This window comes from Bombina bombina, chromosome 7, assembly GCF_027579735.1.
Source record: "Bombina bombina isolate aBomBom1 chromosome 7, aBomBom1.pri, whole genome shotgun sequence".
Taxonomy (NCBI): Eukaryota; Metazoa; Chordata; class Amphibia; order Anura; family Bombinatoridae; genus Bombina; species Bombina bombina.
The window spans coordinates 269,990,258-270,008,012 of record NC_069505.1 but is presented as its reverse complement, the minus strand read 5'-3'; the positions used below and the strand labels follow the sequence as shown (position 1 = coordinate 270,008,012).

General features: G+C 41.6%; 1 protein-coding gene across 1 annotated transcript in view; it reads right to left on the bottom strand.

Moving 5' to 3' along the window:
* DCP1A (decapping mRNA 1A) overlaps positions 1 to 17,755 on the bottom strand; it is a 262,738-nt gene that overhangs the window by 49,785 nt on the left and 195,198 nt on the right. The window lies entirely within an intron of this gene.

The following is a 17,755-nucleotide window of genomic DNA, read 5'->3' as shown; positions in this document are numbered from 1 at the left end:
GATTCCTCCACCCACCATTTTGTCACTCTATTTGGAAATAATTGACAATAGTGATTGCCAATCCGTTTTTTTACCCCGTGGCGTTCAACCCCTTTTTTGCAACGTCATGCGCTTATTCTGCGCATGCGTTAGCTTCTAATACCCAGCTTCAGAAGTAATGCGTGTCCACGAGACGCGCATGCTCTATAAGACCCATTACTCTTGCACTGTATATCGCTAGTCAAGGTGGCCGTCAGTACTGTATAGCAATCATTTTATTCCCACCTGTACACCACTGGTCGCGGTGGCCCTGTCAGCTCTGAGTGTATGCCACTGCTCGCGGTTGCCCTGTCAGCGCTGAGTGTATGCCACTGCTCGCGGTTGCCCTGTCAGCGCTGAGTGTATGCCACTGCTCGCTGTGGACCTGACAGCGCAGCAAGTCTCAGCTCCCCTGTCAGCACTGTGCGCCGCTGGTGATAGCGCCCCTGTATAACAGTAGTCGCAGTGCAATTGGAGGCGATGAACATTGATCGCGGGGCCCCTGTCAGCACTGTATGCCAATGATAACAGTAGAACTGCCAGAACTGTATAGCACCAATCACGGCACACCTGCCTGCCAGCACTGTATACCTTTCAGAGGTACTGTCATTCTTGTTTTACAGCGTTTGGTGGTGTGCTGTGGTTTGTGCTGTACGGAGCTGGCTGGGGTGCTGTGGTTGGTGTTGTGCAGTGCTGCTGGGGGTACTGTGGTTATTGGTGTGACTGTGTAGTGTAATGTTTTTCACGCATGAGCAAAGTAAGGGCATCACAGGTGCGCGCATCAGAGATACGTATAGAGTAGGTGGGACCACTCTATACCTCACTCTCTGCAAAACAAGGAAGTGCCTTATGGGAGGAGTTGTGGCTCAAAACGTAGTGAAGGTAGTATATAAAATATATTATAAATTATTTTTATTTTTTTGTTTAAAAGTTGACCGTTTGAATCACCATGTGTAATATAAGTATTAGGAGCCTTGAGTAGTTTGAAAATTGACATTCACTTTAAGTTGATATCTTTACTGGTTATGTCTACCTAAACTTTTGTTGTTATAGTGGCAATGGTCTTTATCTACTTCAAGTAGTTAAGCTGCAATATATGTCTATGAGTCACATATACATAGATTTTGTACAGTAACCCTAACTCTACTTTCTACTTGAAAATTTGTTTTCATGTTGTTGTTTACAATTTAGATATGTATCTAATACTTACTTTATTGTACGTTTGTTTGACCTGATGTCATTGTGAACTGAAGTATTTTTTTTTTTTTTTTTTCTTCCGCTGTACTCTTTATAAACCTCAATAAAAAAAAAAAAAAAAAACAGAATTTATGTTTACCTGATAAATTTCTTTCTCCTACGGTGTGTCCGGTCCACGGCTTCATCCTTACTTGTGGGATATTCTCTTCCCCTACAGGAAATGGCAAAGAGAGCACACAACAAGAGCTGTCCATATAGCCCCCCCTCTGGCTCCGCCCCCCAGTCATTCGACCGACGGTTAGGAGAAAAAGGAGAAACTATAGGGTGCCGTGGTGACTGCAGTGTACAGAAAACATAATTTATGTAAGAACTTACCTGATAAATTAATTTCTTTCATATTAGCAAGAGTCCATGAGCTAGTGACGTATGGGATATACATTCCTACCAGGAGGGGCAAAGTTTCCCAAACCTCAAAATGCCTATAAATACACCCCTCACCACACCCACAATTCAGTTTAACGAATAGCCAAGAAGTGGGGTGATAAAAAAGTGCGAAAGCATATAAAATAAGGAATTGGAATAATTGTGCTTTATACAAAAATCATAACCACCACAAAAAAAGGGCGGGCCTCATGGACTCTTGCTAATATGAAAGAAATGAATTTATCAGGTAAGTTCTTACATAAATTATGTTTTCTTTCATGTAATTAGCAAGAGTCCATGAGCTAGTGACGTATGGGATAATGACTACCCAAGATGTGGATCTTTCCACACAAGAGTCACTAGAGAGGGAGGGATAAAATAAAGACAGCCAATTCCTGCTGAAAATAATCCACACCCAAAAATAAAGTTTAACGAAAAACATAAGCAGAAGAATCAAACTGAAACCGCTGCCTGAAGTACTTTTCTACCAAAAACTGCTTCAGAAGAAGAAAATACATCAAAATGGTAGAATTTAGTAAAAGTATGCAAAGAGGACCAAGTTGCTGCTTTGCAAATCTGGTCAACCGAAGCTTCATTCCTAAACGCCCAGGAAGTAGAAACTGACCTAGTAGAATGAGCTGTAATTCTTTGAGGCGGAGTTTTACCCGACTCAACATAGGCAAGATGAATTAAAGATTTCAACCAAGATGCCAAAGAAATGGCAGAAGCTTTCTGGCCTTTTCTAGAACCGGAAAAGATAACAAATAAACTAGAAGTCTTACGGAAAGATTTCGTAGCTTCAACATAATATTTCAAAGCTCTAACAACATCCAAAGAATGCAACGATTTCTCCTTAGAATTCTTAGGATTAGGACATAATGAAGGAACCACAATTTCTCTACTAATGTTGTTGGAATTCACAACTTTAGGTAAAAATTCAAAAGAAGTTCGCAACACCGCCTTATCCTGATGAAAAATCAGAAAAGGAGACTCACAAGAAAGAGCAGATAATTCAGAAACTCTTCTGGCAGAAGAGATGGCCAAAAGGAACAAAACTTTCCAAGAAAGTAATTTAATGTCCAATGAATGCATAGGTTCAAACGGAGGAGCTTGAAGAGCTCCCAAAACCAAATTCAAACTCCAAGGAGGAGAAATTGACTTAATAACAGGTTTTATACGAACCAAAGCTTGTACAAAACAATGAATATCAGGAAGAATAGCAATCTTTCTGTGAAAAAGAACAGAAAGAGCAGAGATTTGTCCTTTCAAAGAACTTGCGGACAAACCCTTATCTAAACCATCCTGAAGAAACTGTAAAATTCTCGGTATTCTAAAAGAATGCCAAGAAAAATGATGAGAAAGACACCAAGAAATATAAGTCTTCCAGACTCTATAATATATCTCTCGAGATACAGATTTACGAGCCTGTAACATAGTATTAATCACAGAGTCAGAGAAACCTCTTTGACCAAGAAAATAGCCCCATCAACTTTAGGGATTTTGTCCCAAAATTCTAATCTGTCAGACGGCACAGGATATAATCACTTAAAACGTTTAGAAGGAGTAAATGAATTACCCAATTTATCCCATTCTTTGGAAATTACTGCAGAAATAGCATTAGGAACAGGAAAAACTTCTGGAATAACCACAGGAGCTTTAAATACCTTATCCAAACGTTTAGAATTAGTATCAAGAGGACCAGAATCCTCTATTTCTAAAGCAATTAGTACTTCTTTAAGTAAAGAACGAATAAATTCCATTTAAAATAAATATGAAGATTTATCAGCATCAACCTCTGAGACAGAATCCTCTGAACCAGAAGAGTCATCAGAATCAGAATGATGATGTTCATTTAAAAATTCATCTGTAGGGAGAGAAGTTTTAAAAGATTTTTTACGTTTACTAGAAGGAGAAATAACAGACATAGCCTTCTTTATGGATTCTGAAACAAAATCTCTTATATTATCAGGAACATTCTGCACCTTAGATGTTGAAGGAACTGCAACAGGCAATGGTACTTTACTAAAGGAAATATTATCTGCTTTAACAAGTTTGTCATGACAATCAATACAAACAACAGCTGGAGGAATAGCTACCAAAAGTTTACAGCAGATACACTTAGCTTTGGTAGATCCAGCACTAGACAGCGATTTTCCTGTAGTATCTTCTGGCTCAGATGCAACGTGAGACATCTTGCAATGTGTAAGAGAAAAAACAACATATATATAAAGCAAAATTGATCAAATTCCTTAAATGACAGTTTCAGGAATGGGAAAAAATGCCAAAGAACAAGCTTCTAGCAACCAGAAGCAATGAAAAATGAGACTTAAATAATGTGGAGACAAATGCGACGCCAATATTTTTCGTGCCAAAAAGACGCCCACATTATTTGGCGCCTAAATGCTTTTTTTGGCGCCAAAATGACGCCACATCCGGAACGCCGACATTTTTGGCGCAAAATAACGTCAAAAAATGACGCAACTTCCGGCGACACGTATGACGCCGGAAACGGAAACAAATTTTTTGCGCCAAAAAAGTCCGCGCCAAGAATGACGCAATAAAATGAAGCATTTTCAGCCCCCGCGAGCCTAACAGCCCACAGGGAAGAGTCAAATTTTTGAAGGTAAGAAAAAATGATTGAATCAAATGCATTATCCCAAATATGAAACTGACTGTCTGAAAATAAGGAATGTTGAACATTCTGAGTCAAGGCAAATAAATGTTTGAATACATATATTTAGAACTTTATAAATAAAGTGCCCAACCATAGCTTGGAGTGTCACAGAAAATAAGATTTACTTACCCCAGGACACTCATCTACATGTTTGTAGAAAGCCAAACCAGTACTGAAACGAGAATCAGCAGAGGTAATGGTATATATAAGAGTATATCGTCGATCTGAAAAGGGAGGTAAGAGATGAATCTCTACGACCGATAACAGAGAACCTATGAAATAGACCCCGTAGAAGGAGATCACTGCATTCAAATAGGCAATACTCTCCTCACATCCCTCTGACTTTCACTGCACGCTGAGAGGAAAACCGGGCTCCAACTTGCTGCGGAGCGCATATCAACGTAGAATCTAGCACAAACTTACTTCACCACCTCCATCGGAGGCAAAGTTTGTAAAACTGAATTGTGGGTGTGGTGAGGGGTGTATTTATAGGCATTTTGAGGTTTGGGAAACTTTGCCCCTCCTGGTAGGAATGTATATCCCATACGTCACTAGCTCATGGACTCTTGCTAATTACATGAAAGAAATAAAAATTTAAAACCTGACTAAAAGCCAGGGCGGGCCGTGGACCGGACACACCGTAGGAGAAAGAAATTTATCAGGTAAACATAAATTCTGTTTTCTCCTACATTGGTGTGTCCGGTCCACGGCTTCATCCTTACTTGTGGGAACCAATACCAAAGTTTTAGGACACGGATGAAGGGAGGGAACAAGTCAGGTTACCTAAACGGAAGGCACCACGGCTTGCAAAACCTTTCTCCCAAAAACAGCCTCCGAAGAAGCATAAGTATCGAATTTGTAAAATTTGGCAAAAGTATGCAGAGAAGACCAAGTCGCTGCCTTACAGATCTGATCAACAGAAGCCTCGTTCTTGAAGGCCCATGTGGAAGCTACAGCTCTAGTAGAGTGAGCTGTAATTCGTTCAGGAGGCTGCCGTCCGGCAGTCTCATAAACCAATCGGATGATGCTTTTCAGCCAAAAAGAAAGAGAGGTAGCAGTAGCTCTCTGCCCTCTCCTCTTACCAGAATAAACGACAAACAAGGATGATGTCTGTCTGAAATCCTTTGTTGCTTCTAAATAGAATTTTAAAGCACGGACCACATCTAGGTTGTGTAACAAACGTTCCTTCTTCAAAACTGGATTCGGACACAGAGAAGGAACAACTATTTCCTGGTTAATATTCCTGTTGGAAACCACCTTTGGAAGAAAACCAGGCTTGGTACGTAAAACTACCTTATCTGTATGGAATACCAGATAGGGAGAAGTACACCGCAAAGCAGATAATTCAGAAACTCTTCTAGCAGAAGAAATAGCAATTAAAAACAGAACTTTCCAAGATAGTAACTTAATATATATGGAATGCATGGGTTCAAACGGAACCCCCTGAAGAACTAAATTTAGACTCCAAGGAGGAGTCATAGGTCTGTAGACAGGCTTGATTCTAACTAACGCCTGTACAAACGCCTGTACATCTGTCCTTTTAAAGAACTAGCTGACAAACCTTTATCCAAACCCTCTTGGAGAAAGGAAAGAATCCTAGGAATTTTAATTTTACTCCAAGAGAATCCCTTGGATTCACACCAACGGATATATTTTTGCCATATCTTATGGTAAATTTTCCTAGTTACAGGTTTTCTGGCTTGAACCAGAGTATCTATAACTGAATCTGAAAACCCACGCTTAGATAGAATCAAGCGTTCAATTTCCAAGCAGTCAGTTGCAGAGAGACTAGATTTGGATGTTCGAATGGACCTTGTACTAGAAGATCCTGTCTCAAGGGTAGCTTCCATGGTGGAGCCGATGACATATTCACCAGGTCTGCATACCAGGTCCTGCATGGCCATGCAGGAGCTATTAGAATCACTGAGGCCTTCTCCTGTTTGATCCTGGCTACAAGCCTGGGAAGGAGAGGGAACGGTGGAAACACATAAGCTAGATTGAACGACCAAGGCGCCACTAATGCATCCACCAGTGTCGCCCTGGGATCCCTGGATCTGGACCCGTATCGAGGAACCTTGAAGTTCTGACGAGACGCCATCAGATCCATATCTGGAGTGCCCCATAGGTGAGTTAACTGGGCAAAGACCTCCGGGTGGAGTTCCCACTCCCCCGGATGGAAAGTCTGACGACTCAAATAATCCGCCTCCCAGTTGTCTACTCCCGGGATGTGGATTGCAGATAGGTGGCAGGAGTGATCCTCCGCCCATTTGATGATCTTGGATACCTCTGTCATCGCCAAGGAACTCTTTGTTCCCCCCTGATGATTGATGTACGCTACAGTCGTCATGTTGTCCGACTGAAATCTTATGAATCTGGCCTTCGCTAGGTGAGGCCAGGCCAGGAGCGCATTGAATATCGCTCTCAGTTCCAAAATGTTTATCGGGAGGAGAGATTCTTCCCGAGACCATAGACCCTGAGCTTTCAGGGAGTCCCAGACTGCGCCCCAGCCTAAGAGACTGGCATCGGTCGTGACGATGACCCACTCTGGTCTGCGGAAACTCATTCCCTGAGACAGGTGATCCTGAGTCAACCACCAGCGGAGTGAGTCTCTGGTTACCTGGTCTACTTGAATCTGGGGAGACAAGTCTGCATAATCCCCATTCCACTGTTTGAGCATGCACAGTTGTAATGGTCTTAGATGAATTAGAGCAAAAGGAACCACGTCCATTGCTGCAACTATTAATCCTATTACCTCCATGCACTGAGCTTTGGAAGGCTGAGGAATAGATTGATGAACTCGACAAGCGTTTAGAAGCTTTAACTTTCTGACCTCTGTCAGAAAAATCTTAATTTCTACAGAATCTATTATTGTTCCCAGAAAAGGAACCCTTGTGGACGGGGACAGGGAACTCTTTTCTAGGTTCACCTTCCACCCGTGAGACCTGAGAAAGGCTAACACAATGTCTGTATGAGCCCTTGTTCTGGAAAGGGACGACGCTTGGATTAGGATGTCGTCTAAATAAGGTGCCACCGCAATGCCCCTTGGTCTTAGAACTGCTAGTAGGGACCCTAGCACCTTTGTGAAAATTCTGGGAGCAGTGGCTAAACCAAACGGAAGAGCCACAAACTGGTAATGTTTGTCCAGAAAGGCGAACCTTAGGAACTGATGATCTTTGTGGATAGGAATATGTAGGTACGCATCCTTTAAGTCCACTGTAGTCATGTATTGACCCTCCTGGATTGTTGGTAAAATCGTCCGAATGGTTTCCATTTTGAATGATGGAACTCTGAGGAATTTGTTTAGAATTTTTAAATCCAGAATTGGCCTGAAAGTTCCCTCTCTTTTGGGAACTACGAACAGGTTTGAGTAAAAACCCAGTCCTTGTTCCGCTGTTGGAACTGGGTGTATCACTCCCATCTTTAATAGGTCTTCTACGCAATGTAAGAATGCCTGTCTCTTTATCTGGTCTGAACTCTGAAGATAAGCGAGACAAGTGGAACCTTCCCCTTGGAGGAAGTTCCTTGAATTCCAGAAGATACCCCTGAGAGACTATTTCTAGTGCCCAGGGATCCGGAACATTTCTTGCCCAAGCCTGAGCAAAGAGAGAAAGTCTGCCCCCTACTAGATCCGGTCCCGGATCGGGGGCTACCCCTTCATGCTGTCTTGGTAGCAGCAGCAGGCTTCTTGGCCTGTTTACCCTTGTTCCAGCCTTGCATTGGTTTCCATGCTGGTTTAGGCTGGGAATTGTTACCCTCTTGTCTAGAGGCTGCAGAGTTAGGAGACGGTCCGTTCCGGAGATTTGTTCTTAGCCTTGAAAGGCCTATCCTGTGGGAGGGCATGGCCCTTTCCCCCAGTGATGTCTGAAATAATCTCCTTTAATTCTGGCCCGAAAAGGGTCTTACCTTTGAAAGGAATATTAAGCAGTTTTGTCTTGGACGACATCCGCTGACCAAGATTTTAGCCAAAGCGCTCTGCGCGCCACTATTGCAAAACCTGAATTTTTCGCCGCTAATTTAGCCAATTGAAAAGCGGCATCTAAAATAAAGGAATTAGCCAACTTTAGTGCGTGAATTCTGTCCATGACTTCCTCATATGGAGTCTCCTTATGGAGCGAATTTTCTAGTTCCTCGAACCAAAAAGACGCCGCCGTGGTGACAGGAATAATGCACGAAATTGGTTGGAGAAGGAAACCTTGCTGAACAAATATCTTTTTAAGCAATCCTTCCAATTTTTTATCCATAGGATCTTTAAAAGCACAACCGTCCTCAATGGGAATAGTTGTGCGCTTGGCCAACGTAGAAACTCCCCCCTCAACCTTAGGAACTGTTTGCCATGCGTCCCTTCTGGGGTCGACAATGGGGAACATTTTCTTAAATATAGGAGGTGGGACAAAAAGGTATACCTGGTTTCTCCCACTCCTTGGTCACTATGTCCGCCACCCACTTGGGTATCGGAAAGGCATCAGCGTGCACAGGGACCTCTAAGAATTTGTCCATTTTGCACAATTTCTCTGGAATCACCAAAGAGTCACAATCATCAAGAGTAGTTAGCACCTCCTTAAGCAGGGCGCGGAGATGTTCTAACTTAAATTTAAACGCCACGATATCAGGTTCTGCCTGCTGAGAAACTTTTCCTGAATCAGAAATTTCTCCCTCAGACAGAGCCTCCCTAACTGCCAATTCAGACTGGTGTGAGGGTATAACAGATAAATTATCGTCAGCGCCCACTTGCTCATCCCTCTGTATTTAAAACTGAGCAATCACGCTTTCTGGGAAATGCTGGCAGTTTGGATAAAAGATTTGCTATAGAATTATCCATTACTGCAGTTAATTGCTGCATAGTAACAAGCATTGGTGCGCTAGATGTACTAGGTATCGCCTGCACGGGCAAAACTGGTGTTGACACAGAAGGAGAGGATGATAAACTATCCCCACTACCTTCACTTGAAGAATCATCTTGGGCAACCTTATTAAATGTGACAGTACTGTCCTTACTTTGTTTGGACGCCATGGCACAATTTGAACATACATTTAAAGGGGGAACCACCTTGGCCTCCATACACACAGAACATAAGCTATCTGAAGGTATAGACATGTTAGACAGACTTAGGCAGGCTATTAATGCAATAAAACCGTTTTTAAACAAAACCGCTACTGTCTCTTTAAATAATAAAAAGAGCACACTTTATTTCTGAATGTTTGAAAAACTATGAAGGAAATATCCGATCTTTACAAAATTTGCACCCTAGTGTCTTAATGCTTTGAAGGTATTGCACACCAAAAAGTCTCTAACCCCTTAAATGAGCAAACTGTTTAATTTACCAGTTTAAACCCACTACAGTCCCTGCCTCAGCTTTTGCTGCGGCTTTTACCTTCCTTGGGGGTTATTCACCACAGAAATAAGCCTTCTTGAATTCGTTTTTATGTCCACAGGACCTTCTCACATGAAGCTGCATGCACTGCTTCTAGTACTGCGCAACTGAGGCGCGAAAATGAGGCCTCCTCCCTCTGCATACCAGAGTGAAGGGGCCTTGCTGACTAGATTAGGTGTCTAAACAAACTGCCAGGCGTAATAAAAACGTTCCCAAAAGTGTTTCATAATCACAAAACACCCCAAAAGTCATATAAATATTATATAAATCAATCGATTTAGCCCACAATAGTGTCAACCAGTATAGAGCCTACTAAGAAAATGGCTTACCGATCCCATAAGGGAAAATGACAGTCTTCTAGCATTACTATGTCTTGTTAGAAAAGAGACTAGTCATACTTGGAGCAGAAAAGTCTGCAAACTGTTCCCCCCAACTGAAGTTCTCTGGTTTCAACAGTCCTGCGTGGGAACAGCAATGGATTTTAGTTACTGCTGCTAAAATCATACTCCTCTTTTAACAGAACTCTTCATCACTTTCTGTTGTAGAGTAAATAGTACAAACCGGCACTATTTTAAAATAACAAACTCTTGATAGAAGAAATAAAACTACAACTAACACCACATACTCTTTACCATCCCTGTGGAGATGCTACTTGTTTAGAGCAGCAAAGAGAATGACTGGGGGGCGGAGCCAGAGGGGGGGCTATATGGACAGCTCTTGCTGTGTGCTCTCTTTGTCATTTCCTGTAGGGGAAGAGAATATCCCACAAGTAAGGATGAAGCCGTGGACCGGACACACCAATGTAGGAGAAATAATAATAATGGAATTTTGAGTCTGTACTATTTTCTTTGAATAATTTAAATGCACTACGTTTTTTCCTAATTTCTCTTAACACATTTATATTCGGCCACATTGCCTTGGATTTTTTATTTTTATTTTTATAACCATATGGTATTTGTTGATATGTATATTTAATTAACAAAGTTTTAAATGTTATCCATTTATCCTCTGTATTTTTATTAGAGAATACTTTGTCCCAATTTATATTATTTAATGATTTCCTTAAATCGTTGAATTTTGCTTTCTTAAAATTAAAAGTCTTGGTTAAACCTTTAAGACACTGCTTATGAAAAGAAATTTAAAATGTGACCATGTTATGATCACTGTTACCCAAATGTTCTTTGACTTCTATGTTTGATATTATATCTGTATTATTTGATAGCACTAAATCCAATATAGCGTTACTCCTAGTTGGCTCCTCTATTAATTGTGACAAGAAGTTAGCCCTGAGAACATTTATAAATCTATCCCCCTTAGCTGAATTACTAGTTTCATTGGCCCAGTTTATATCAGGGTAGTTAAAATCTCCCATAATTACAGCACTGTTATTAGCAGCCTTACCTATTTGTAGTAGTAGTTCAGTTTCATCTAAGTCACTAATGTTGGGGGGCTTGTAGCATGTTCCTAGTAATATTTTTTTAGGATTTCCCCCCCCACTCTTTATTTCCACCCATAGGGTCTCTACATTGTCACCTGTATCAGAAATATCTTCCCTTATTGTAGGTTTAAGGTTAGGTTTAATATACATGCAGATTCCTCCACCCCTTTTCTTATTTCTGTCCCTCCTAAATAAAGTATACCCCTCTAAGTTAACTGCCCAGTCATGTGAATCATCCCACCAAGTTTCAGTTATACTGATAACATCATAGTCCTCTTCTGCAACTAAGAGCGTCAGCTCCCCCATTTTACCTGTCATGCTTCTTGCATTTGTTGTCATACATTTAATTTTCATGTGCTTTCTGCTGATACTTGGTGTGCTTTCCTCCATAATTTCTAATGTGACATTTTTTAAGTCATCTCTTCCTTGAGATATTAAAGGACTGACATATTCACAGACTGATCTCTCTATTCTGTTGTGTTCTAACTGACCCCCCCCCCTTTACCTAGTTTAAAAGGTTCTCTAAGCGTGCTACCATCCTTTCCCCCAACACACCTGCACCCATGTCATTCAGGTGCAATCCATCCTTACTATACAAATTGTACCTAAGTGAAAAGTCAGCCCAGTGCTCTAAAAATTCAAACCCCTCATTTTTACACCATGTTTTTAACCATGAATTAACAGACCTTAGCTCCTTCTGCCTTACTGAATTAGCACACTGCACTGGTAATATCTCAGAAAATATTACTTTGGAGGTCCTTGCTTTAAGCTTGCTGCCTAACTCCCTGAAGTCATTTTTTAGGATTCTCCATCTCCCGCTGATTCCTTCATTAGTACCAATATGTACCATGACTGCCGGATCAGACCCTCATCCCTCTAACAATCTATCAATACGCTCCACAATAAGCCTAACACGAGCCCCTGGAAGACAGCAAACTGTTCTATTTAAAGGGTTTGGATGACAAATTACCCTATCAACCTTCCTAATAATAGAGTCTCCAACCACCAACATCTGTCTCAGGCCCTGACTTGTATGCCCCTCTTCCATGACTGAAGGACTGTTAATTATAGTATGCCCCTCTACCATGTCTGAAGGACTACCCCACCATAGTATGCTGCTCTTCCACAACTAAAGGACTGTTCACTATACTAGGCTAAACAGCCCTCTCTGACACTGCCACCCCTGAACTGATATCCCCAACATCTTCACTTAATCTGGCAAATCTGTTGGGGTGTCCCAGCTCAGAACTGGCCTGTCTCTTCCGCTTACCTTTACCTCGCCCTCTAACTGTGACCCAGCTACATCCTGGAGTCTCCTCATCTGAATCCTCCCCATTCCCACTGCTAGAACCATTAACAATTAGCTCAGTCCTATCCATTTCCCTTTCAAGTGTCTGAATTTCATGCAGTGTTGCAATTCGTTCCTCCAGAACTCCAATATGAGTTTCTAAAGAGACAATATGCTCACATTTACCACAAACATATAATCCCTGAAGTGGCTGCTGCAGTGATACAAACATATGGCAAGCTATACACTGAATAAGATTCTCACACATTCTTGCTAAAATATTTAACTTCCCCTTGGTTACTCCAAATCCTTGTTTGCCTAACTACCTTGGTTAGCTAACTATTATACTTAAACAGATAATCTTACTTTAACAGAGAATCAATACAGCAGACCCACTTAGAGCAAGCTCAACAGAGGTAATGTGCTAAATTTATAGGCTTTCAGCAAGGCCCACACAGGTGAAAATAACCCCTCCCCTAATTACCCACACAGGAAACAAACAAAAAATGGAATGGAAGAAATAAAATGTTTTTCTTTTTTAAAAATGCAACCCTTGAAAAACAAAATATTTATAAATTAGATTGGTTAGCTAACTATTATACTTAAACAGATAATCTTACTTTAACAGAGAATCAATACAGCAGACCCACTTAGAGGTGCCTGAGGTTTAGTAAAAAAATAACTGTCTTAAATATAAGGGTGGGGTCGTGGACTCACCATATCCGGAAATAAATAAATTTATCAGGCAAGCATAAATTTTGTTTTCTTTCCTAAGATATGGTGAGTCCACAATGTCATCAATTACTAGTGGGAACCAATACCCAAGCTAGAGGACACAGATGACTAGGGAGGGATAGCAAGACAGGCAGACCTAAACAGAAGGCACCACCGCTTGAAGAACCTTTCTCCCAAACGAAGCCTCGGCTGAGTCAAAAGTATCAAATTTGGAAAATTTTGAAAAAGTATGCAAAGAGGACCAAGTTGCAGCCTTGCAAATGTGTTTCACAGAAGCTTCATTCTTGAAAGCCCAAGAAGATGAGACAGCCCTAGTGGAATGAGCTGCAATTCTCTCAGGAGGCTGCTGTCCAGCAGTCTCATAAGCAAAACGAATCATACTTATCAACCAAAAAGAAAGAGAAGTAGCAGTAGCCTTTTGACCCTTACGCTTTCCCGAGAAACAAACAAAAAGGGCAGAAGACTCCTTAGTCGCCTGTAAATAGAATTTTAAAGCACGCACTACATCCAAGTTGTGCAACTGACGCTCCTTATGAGAAGGAACAACAATTTCCTTATTAATATTCCTAACCAAAACCACTTTAGGAAGAAAACCCAACCTAGTACGCAGGACCACCTTATCCGCAAGAAAGATAAGGTAAGGAGAATCATACTGCAAAGCAGAGAGTTCCGAGACTCTCCTCGCAGAAGAAATAGCAACAAGAAACAAAACCTTCCAAGATAACAATTTAATATCTAAGGAATGCATTGGCTCAAAAGGAGCCTGCTGCAAAACCTTAAGAACAAGGTTAAGACTCTGAGGAGGAGTAACCGACTTAAACACAGGCTTGATTATGACCAAGGCCTGACAAAAAGATTGAACATCTGGTAAAGTACAAAATAGAGGGGGCGCCCTAATGAGGAGTTATCTATATTCTTAGTGATATTAGAAGTGACTTACTCAGTCCTCTATAGCCTTTAATCTAGGCAAGATATAAATATATGTGAAATAACCTTGTTAGAGAAAGATATATAATGCTTAATGTAGGAGACACTAAGCGTGAAAATCAATACAATATATAGAACACAGCCTCCTAGGAGAAAGATATAGATAGAGTGGTATACAATATTAGAAGTATGCAGGTGATATGACCTGGATATACAATATATTTATCACACAACCTCCTAGGAGAAAGATATAAATAAATTGGTATATAATATTGTTAAACAAGTCGCAAAACCTAAACAGGAAACCTCTCAATATGATATATGCATGAGTTGAACAATGATTTGTTTGTATAATAAAAACTCATATATTGAAAAAAGTCTCTAATAATATGTACTGGAAATCCTTGAAGTGAAGATCAATGCAGCTATCTGTAGAGATCCAGGCCGGGATCCAAAGCAGCAATCTACAAAAATAAGAGAAGACAGATGCGCCACATGGCCCAATATTGTTTGGTCCAAAAATATATTAAGATGTGCATAGATTGAACTCACATTTGTTAGATCACCTCAATTAGTGCTATAGAAGCAGTCTGGGATCTGTAACTGGGTGACTGTTAGAGATCCCAGACTGTTTCTATAGCACTAATTGAGGTGCTCTAACAAATGTGAGTTCAATCTATGCACATCATAATATATTTTTGGGCCAAACAATATTGGGCCATGTGGCGCATCTGTCTTCTCTTATCTTTGAACATCTTGTACAACCGCCAGACGCTTATGCAACAAAATAGGTTAGGCATAAATCTGACCCTTCAGAGTACTGACTGACAAAGCCTTCTCCAGACCTTCCTGTAGAAAAGACAAAATTCTAGGAATCCTAACCCTACTCCAAGATTAACCCTTAGATTCACACCAATAAAGGTATTTACGCCATATTTTATGGTACATTTTCCAAGTAACAGGCTTACGAGCCTGGATCATGGTCTCTAAAACTAAGCATTCAATCTCCAAGCAGTCAGTTTCAGAGAAACGAGATTTGGATGGAAGAAAGGACCCTGAATTAGAAGATCCTTCCTCAGAGGCAGCCTCCAATGAGGCAGAGATGATATGTTCACTAGGTCTACATACAAGATCCTGCGCGGCCATGCCGGAGCTATTAGAATTACCGTCACTCCCTCCTGTTTGATACGAGCAATGACTCGTGGAAGAAGAGCAAATGGAAGAAACAGATAAACTAGGCAGAACACCCAAGGCACCGCAAGAGCATCTATCAGAGCTGCCTGCAGATCTCTTGACCTTGAACCGTACCTTGGAAGATTGGCGTTATGCTGAGACGCCATCAGATCCAACTCTGGCATCCCCCCATTTGATGGTTAACCTGGAGAACACCTCCTGATGAAAGCCCACTCCCCGGGAGTTGTCCACTCCTGGAATGTGGACGGCAGATAGACAACAATTGTGAGTTTCCGCCCAGTGAATAATGCATGCCATCTCCTTCATGGCTAAGGAATTCAGAGTTCCTCCCTGGTGGTTGATGTAAGCCACTGAGGTGATATTGTCAGACTGAAATCTGATAAAGCGGGCTAAAGCCAACTGAGGCCAAGTTAACAGAGAATTGTAAATCACTCTCAACTCCAAGATGTTTATGGGGAGAGCAGACTCTTCCTGAGTCCATAACCCCTGTGCCTTTAACAAGTCCCAGACTGCTACCCAGCCTAGCAGGCTGGCATCTGTGGTCACGATCACCCAAGGTCTCCGGAACCAAGTGCCCTGAGACAGATGCTCCTGAGAAAACCACCATGGAATAGAGTCTCTCGTTAACACGTCTAGATCTATCCTCTGGGACAGATCCAAATGGTTTCCGTTCCATTGTTTGAGCATGCATAATTGCAGAGCTCTCAAAATGGAATCGAGCAAAGGGAATGATGTCCAAGGAAGCGACCATCAACCCAATTATTTCCATACATTGGTCTACAGATGGCCGAACAGTAGCCTGTAGAGAGGCAAGCAGAGAGATTTTTTGATTTCCTAACCTCTGTCAGAAAAATCTTCATAGATAGGGAATCTATTATAGTCCCTAAGAACACCACCCTTGTAGCTGGAACAAAGGAACTCTTTCCCAGATTCACTTTACATCCGTGGGAACGTAGAAAAGATCTCTGTATGTGAGCTTGCTTGTTGAAAAGACTTCGCCTGAACCATAATGTCATCTAAGTAAGACGCCACTTCAATTCCCAGAGACCTGATCACTGCCAAGAGAGCCCCCAGAACCTTTGAGAAAATTCTGGAAGCTGTGGCAAGGCCAAATGGAAGAGCCACAAACTGAGAGTTTGTCTAGAAAAGCAAATCTTAGAAATTTGTGATGATCCCTGTGAATAGGAACATGAAGATATGCGTCCTTCAGGTCTATGGTCGTCATGAACTGACCTTCCTGAACAAAGGAAGAATGGACCGAATGGTCTCCATTTTGAAGGACGGCACCCTGAGAAACTTGTTGAGACACTTTAGGTCTAAATGGGACGAAAAGTTCCCTCTTTTTTGGGAACTACAAACAGATTTGAATAGAATCCTAGACCCCGTTCCTTTACTGGAACTGGAACAATCACTCCCAAAGAGAAAAGATCATGAATGCAGTTCAAGAATGCCTCTCATTTTACTTGATCAGCTGACAACCTTGAGAGGTGAAACCTGCCCCTGGGAGGGAGAAAATTGAATTCTATTTTGTAACCCTGTGAAACAATGCCCAAATCCCAAGGATCTGGGACATCTCATAACCACTCCTGATAAAACAGGGAAAGTCTGCCCCCCACTCAATCCGACTCTGGACCGAGGGCCGAGCCATCATGCTGACTTAGGCTCAGCTGAGGGTTTCTTAGATTGCTTTCCCTTGTTCCAGGACTGACTTGGTCTCCAAGAGGACTTGGATTGTTCCCGTTTGGAAGTGAAAGAGGAAGGCTTTTGACCTTTGAAATTACGAAAGGAACGAAAATTACTTTGACGTCCCTTGAATCTAATCTTCTTGTCTTGCGGTAGAAAAGATACTTTTCCACCCGTAATATCAGAGATGCGAGCCAAGACAGAATAACCTGACAGCTTGGCCCCCAATTTAATAACTTGCATGTTAGCATCAGAAATGAAAGAATTGGCTAGCTTAAGAGCCTTAACCCTATCCTGAATTTCCTCCAAAGAAAAATTAAAAATCTTTAATAACACAGCGACACGTTTCTCAGCCTCCTGCGGGCTGTTTCATCAGGCTAGCCTGATGAAACAACCCACAGGAGGCTGAGAAACGCGTTGCTGTGTTATTAAAATTTTTTAATTTTTTATATACACTTGCTTGTGTGGTATTTTACCCATTATATAGCTGTGGTGCACCTTTGCACTCTCTCTTTTTTTGTCTAATCTCTCTCTGCTGGGAGCTGGTGATTATCCGTTTTGGTTTGTCTACTGGGCGACTTTGGCTCCAGTGTGCAGTTATTGCACCTGGAGGTGCTTTGGATCCTGTGAGTATATTCATTTGGTTACATCATCCCTTTGCTCAAACGTTACTGGGCCATGTTGGTTTGCCTTTTTCTCCTTTAGGCATCACACCTCAGGCCTCCTAAGGATTCTCCACTGGATCTCTGCTAGGGACCAACAGTGAGCTGGACTACTGTGAAGTTCCAGCCTGCTCCAATAGCACC